The sequence below is a fragment of the Lotus japonicus genome, chromosome 1 (assembly GCF_012489685.1).
Source record: "Lotus japonicus ecotype B-129 chromosome 1, LjGifu_v1.2".
In the NCBI taxonomy this organism is placed as follows: domain Eukaryota; kingdom Viridiplantae; phylum Streptophyta; class Magnoliopsida; order Fabales; family Fabaceae; genus Lotus; species Lotus japonicus.
This window is the reverse complement of record NC_080041.1, coordinates 118,222,856-118,229,020: the sequence shown is the minus strand read 5'-3', so window position 1 is coordinate 118,229,020 and position 6,165 is coordinate 118,222,856. Positions and strand designations below refer to the sequence as shown.

Genomic DNA, 6,165 nt, shown 5'->3' with positions numbered 1-6,165 from the left:
ACTATTGACATGTTGTTGCTTTGCAATAAAGTGATTATTTTTGAAAATACAAATTTTTTATTTGCTCCTAGTAAGTTTTTAATCTACAACAACATAGTAAGTAGTAGTGTAAAAAACAATTACATTATAATTTTTAATTTAAATAGTGTTATTTTATGTAATCTCTGTTTTAAATGCACTCATCTCTATGTTATAAGAAATCTTTGTCTTGCAAAATTAAGCACCGTTCTAAGAACTGTTTGTATTTTTAATTTTAAAATGACATTATTTATCTTTTATTGGATCATTTTTTATTATTTTACACTCATAAAAATAAGATTTTTTTGTATTTGGTCTATGATTACTAAATGATATTAATGCATAGTTTGAAACCCCTGTTTTAGATATTAAACATATATGTAAATATTACACATGTTATATGTTATTGCCTCATAAATTTAATTCTTTATTCTTTTTATGATTAGAAACTTTGAAGTGAGTTTTAAATTCATTCTTGAAAGTTACAAATTTTTTAATTTCTATTTAAATCCTAAACTTTTGTTACAAAACTCGTAAAATGTTACAAAGAATTAAAAATGAAAACTAACGAACACTTACAACTTGATAAAGTTATTAGTGTTCTTTGATTTGATACTTTGACCTGAGATTTAAATATAATCTTAAAGGTCATAAACTTCTCAACTTCTATATAACTACTTAATGACATTAGTTTCTAATATGTAACCACCTTTTTTTGTGGGTAAAGAAAAGAACACTTATTTATGTTTATGATAATGATGTGTAGACAATATATATTTTTTAGATGAATTTCAGAAACATTTATATCTATTTTTAATTTTAAATTAAAATTTGAAATTAATTTTTAGTTCAATTTTATTTTTTAATTCTCAAATAAACTGAAGTACCATGTTAATAATTTTTAATTTTATAGATTATATATAATAGTCTGCACATGTAAATGAAATTGTAGAATTTGAAAAGTTTTTACCTCATGGATTTTATTGTTGAATTGTGTCATGATTAAACACTTTGAAGTTGGATTTAAATTCAAACTTTAAGATTTTTACCTTTTGAGCTTCTACATAACTCCTAAATGATATCAATGCATAATATATAACCATTATCTGTATGCTTCTGTTTTTTTATTTTATATATTATAATCAATAAACATATAAATTTTTAAGATCTTCACAATATTAAATTTTAAGACTTATTTTAATAACATTTTGATATACTTTTCGTTTTTGTACTTTTCAAATTCATAATTTGTAACTATTACTTTTATATATTTTAGTTTTATAATTTAAATTAATAGATATATAAATAATATGTATTTTATATTTGTTTATCCACGAACAAAATGAAGCACAATTCTAAGGAATTTTCCTTTTTTTTAATTTTATAATGAGATTGTTTATTTTTTATTTGTTTATTTTACTCTCATATGAATATAACTAGTTTTTTTTACCCGTGCGACGCACGGGATATTCATTTTTTTTTTTTTATAATTTTTTTAAAATTATGTGTTATTTTTTTAAAGATATTTATGGATTAAAATAACAATTTTTTTGTTTAGATATAAAGAATCATAACTTTGTACGGAGTTTTTTTATTAAATGTTTGTTTTTGTTTCTTTTGAGATACTATTTTTCAAATCTTATTTATCCTAGTCTTGTGACGCACAGGGTATTCTTTTTTCTTTTAAGTGTGATTTTTTTTTTCAAAATCAGTGCTATTTTTTTTATGCTTAGTAAAAGAAAGTTTATAAATCAAACCCAGGTTCAGCGTTCTATTCTTAGGAGTCACATTCTTGAAGAGGTCTTTAGCTTTCATTATATCCCGGTCAAAATTGCGAGCATAATTTAATATACAGAAAATGAAATTTTATAAATTTAAAGATAAATTTATTTTAAATATAATAAAATATAAATTTGGAAGTTTTATTTTGAGATTAATTTATCATGTCTCGCTGCCATCACCACTGCTTGCCTTTGTCGTCGCCATCAATGAAGGACGCTCCAGCGACTGTGGCACTGGTGGTGGCGGCAGTGAAGGTTGGGGTGTTAGCAGCGATGGTGGCAGCATCAGCGGCAGAGACGACGACGACAATGGAAATGAAGACAAAAAGTCATACCATAGATGTTTACTAAATTTGAACAAAATGAAAAATGAAGACATAAAATATTTTAATAAACCATGTTTTCATTAAACTATTTTCCAATGTTTTTCCTCAAATTTAATTGTGATTAGATGATATAAAGCAATACAAATTATATTAATTTTTTTTGGTATATCGGAAAGATAAATTGCACCTGCCAGTAATTGATCCTTGGACCTCCCCTACCCAACCCATATGTTCCCAGCTCCTACCACTTGAGCTATCCTACGGAGACAAATTATATTAATTTTTTTTGTTTGAATACAATTAAAATTACAAATTTCAATTGCATAAAAAAATTAAAAATTTCAATTTATTATATCCCGTAACTGATATTTGTATAACTAAACAGTTAAAAAGCTAAGCGTAGGTGAAAGGGTTTTATTTTTTGAAATTCATAGGTGAAAAGGTTAGTAGAAAGTTTATTGTTACATTCCTATCAAATTTAATGTAATCTTTAAAAAAAAATCAATGTATATTCCCAATGAGTTTAATTTTGATGCACTGACGGTGTAAAGTTTTTTTACACCGTCAACCAATCAGATTTCAAGGATGTGAGAAAATCTCTCTTTTCATTTAATTTCTTTAATTGACATGTCACATCCTTGAAATCTGATTGGTTGACGGGGTAAAAAAAATTTACACCGTCGGTGCATCAAACTTTTTCTCATTCCGAATTAGAACGTCCTCCTCTAGAGCTTACTCTCATTTTAGCTAGGGATTTGTTAGCTTTGTAGCTTTTGTCTTCTTATTAATTTTCCGATATACCAAAAAAAGCTTTAATTGCTAAATATTTTTATTAATATTAATTTACACATTTTAGTAATCCAAAATAATTTAGCATGTCCTATAGAATTCCATAACTGATATTAATTTACAATAGCAAAACATATTTTTTATGTTCGGTAAATTTACCAAATGATGCCAAGTTTTAGGAATGATTGCAAGTTTGAACATGGAGAAGAGAAATTTGAGTGATATATAATCTTCAGAACTAATGGTCATGCTCTATAATGTAAATACAATTTTGAGTAGTTGTTAATTTTGGCTTGGAGACTTCGCACACATTACATAGCACAGCAGTGTTACACTAAAATCTACCTAAAAGAGGAATAAGCCAAATCCTAAAAGTTTAGTTTGCTACTAAAATACTACAAATATGGAACTGAAGATTGAAAAAAACTAATACAATCAGAGCCTATGATTCAGAGGCAAAAATTAATTATAGATATTGAAAAAATAAAACGAAACATACATCCTCAACCCCCTTTTTCTCTATCTTTGCCTTATTTAAAATTTAGTTTAGGTAAAATGCTTATTAACCACTGTTTACATGTATAATGCTTGAAACAATGTAAAGGTTAATAATTCTTCAACGACCACTATAGCACCTGAGTAGTTTCTTTTAAACCCAATTAGTTAAGGACTGGTTCAAGGGAACACTCATCACTTCATTGGCTCCACCTATAAGCTCACCATAAGTGAACATTACTGGCACAGAAGGCTGCACCCTTAGCCTAGGGAGAGCTTGCTCTATGTCATGAGACATTAAAATCAAATTTAACATTAAAACTAAAGATGTTTTTCTCAAAAAGATGTCTTAATTGCTACCCTTATAAGTATAGAACATGTAACCATGCCAGGAGGCAGAAACTGCATCCACCACAATCTGTTAAGTGTAATAAAATTTCCCATCAGAAGTCAGAACCCATAAAATCATTGTTCGTCATAATCAGTATTCAAGGAATGAAATGATGTAAGTTTTTTTTATAATTGTATGGTACTACTGCTAGACAAATGGATGCTTAAGAACATAACAATTAAGCTAGGCAGAGGATGCCAGAGGACTTGATATAGTTAAAGTTAAGAACAAAGAGAAAAATAATTTCAAGCTAACTCTAAAACATCCATTTGCTAATTATTAGAAGGAAGAAGAAAAGACATGAAAGAAGCAAGAGAAAACATATAGCATTTTTCTTCTCTACTAAAGTCCTAAGTCAGTTTTCATGACAGTATTGCCTTCAAATGAACATCCAACAAATGCACCTGCAAGTAGTATAATTGTCAAATACTACCCGGGAGGAGTTAATCCAACCTCACCCAGAATAAAAAAAAAAAGTCAAATTGACACAAATCAAATCATCAAGCCAAAAACTCCAAATAAGAGAAACAACCATGAAGTTCAATCAACAATGAGGCTCAGTTCAAAGATTTTAGAGGTTACACTCTTAGCTTCCAAACATTAACCGAGAACTTGACCTAGTCTGGCTTATATAAATTTCATTTGCAGCATGCTTGTTCATTATTAGTAGTTTCAGCATCAATGATATAAGCAAAGCAACTTCAGTTTGGATAATAAAATTAGTTAAGGTGGATTTGGAGCTGCCTAACATGAGATCAACATTACTTGTAACTTGTCTTCAAATGGGTCTAGTATGCAATCAAATGGGTCTAGATTATGCCCTAAATACATAAATGATCACTTCTAAATATTGTCCCCTTTCCTCTTCACAAATACTATTTACTAAACCCTCTTCCAGATTGTGGAAAACGGAAACAAAATGAGATCTAAAAGAGAAAATTGTTGTAAATGGTAACCTCAGAATAAAATAAAAAGATTAACTGAAAAAGGGTCAATATGAGCCAAAGAAATATTTCTGCTATATCAACAGCTGGTCGAAGTAGCGAGTATAGCTGCACAAACACTGCAAAAAAAATAAGCAAAATAGTAAGGATGTTAGACCATCGGTTTGCTAATTGAATAGAATATAAACTACTGTAAATCCACAAAATATGTGAAAGAGCCACCAGGTGGAAATAGAACTCACCAAGTGAAGCAAGTACTCATCAATTTTTTCCAGCCTTGTAGTTGCATGTAGTGGGAGCATGACAACACATATATCTATTTAAATCAGTTTCTTCAATCACAAACCTAAAGTATGTGCAGTTAGGAAGTAGGAAGTAATCATAATCAAAATATTAGGATTTACTCAAAATCTGCCAAGAGAAGTTAATAATTTTGCATTGTAGTAGTAGAACAAAGACAAATACGTAAGAAGAAAAAGAGATAAAGCTTACTTGAAAAGTTTGTCCAAGCTGGCTTTTAGATGTATGCATATGGCCTCCACTAAATAAGAGGGTAGAAAAACTTTTTTCCCAGATCAATTTAGTCCACTGCACCTGGAACTTAAAATCAGAAACTTTTATCACACAACACTATGGTTTAATAAGCTACTGACATTTTCTTTCCGTTTTAAACCCTTCTAAAACTGTAGGTATCACTTATTATCACATTTAATTGCCCATTTCCTTGACATTGTCACGTAATTCAGCCAAAAGTTGATGAATCATGAAGATGGTATGGACAATGATGAATAAATCACTATTGGGCAATCACAGAAACATGTCTAGTCTAGTATCGATGAAGAACAGAAGACTGGTATAAAAGGAGAAAATTGTGGTGCAGGTTTGGGAGATGAAAAACAACATTAATACCTGGAGGCTGGTACGCACATTTGAATCTGTTTTTATAAGGCTCTAGCACCCTTGGAATCTATTTGGGGTTGGGTCTCTGCTAGCAAAGTGAAAGCAGTGAGAAAAAAGAAGGTGCATTGGAAGGGGTCGAGATGAAGGGAAAGCAAAGCGTGGAGAGATGAAAGGGGCGAAACGCGTGCCGCTCTCTGCGGTGGCACTATCATGTGGGTTTAGGTCAAATTATTCACCCTTGCGGTTCACAAAAATGCTGATTAAATTCCGAGAGAGAAATGACAAAACTGATTATTTTTTTTATGGATTTTATACTTACTTATTTTTGTATGAGCTTTGATTAAAAATGTACTCACCACTACGTTGCATAATAAGTCTTTGTTTATGTAAAATACCACCACTTAAATACTCTCAGGTTTCTTTCCAAACAAATTATGCCCTTAAAAGCTGATATGATAAGAGTAAAGTGTTAGATCAAGATTTGGTCATGTGGTACAACTCTATGTTTTGATGATAACAAG

The 6,165-nt window shown here is 29.6% G+C and overlaps 1 long non-coding RNA gene across 2 annotated transcripts; it reads right to left on the bottom strand.

The window, feature by feature from the left end:
- Positions 1-3,783: 3,783 nt before the first annotated feature.
- On the bottom strand, positions 3,784-5,750 carry LOC130732525 (uncharacterized). 2 transcript variants are annotated; one of them, XR_009017060.1, is made up of 4 exons: positions 5,654-5,750; positions 5,237-5,344; positions 4,987-5,090; positions 3,784-4,863 (listed from the first exon to the last, which is right to left on the bottom strand). It is a non-coding gene; the product is annotated as an uncharacterized LOC130732525 (long non-coding RNA). The 2 variants fall into 2 exon arrangements; XR_009017059.1 differs by lacking the exon at positions 5,654-5,750 and having other exon boundaries at positions 5,237-5,615.
- Positions 5,751-6,165: the final 415 nt, after the last annotated feature.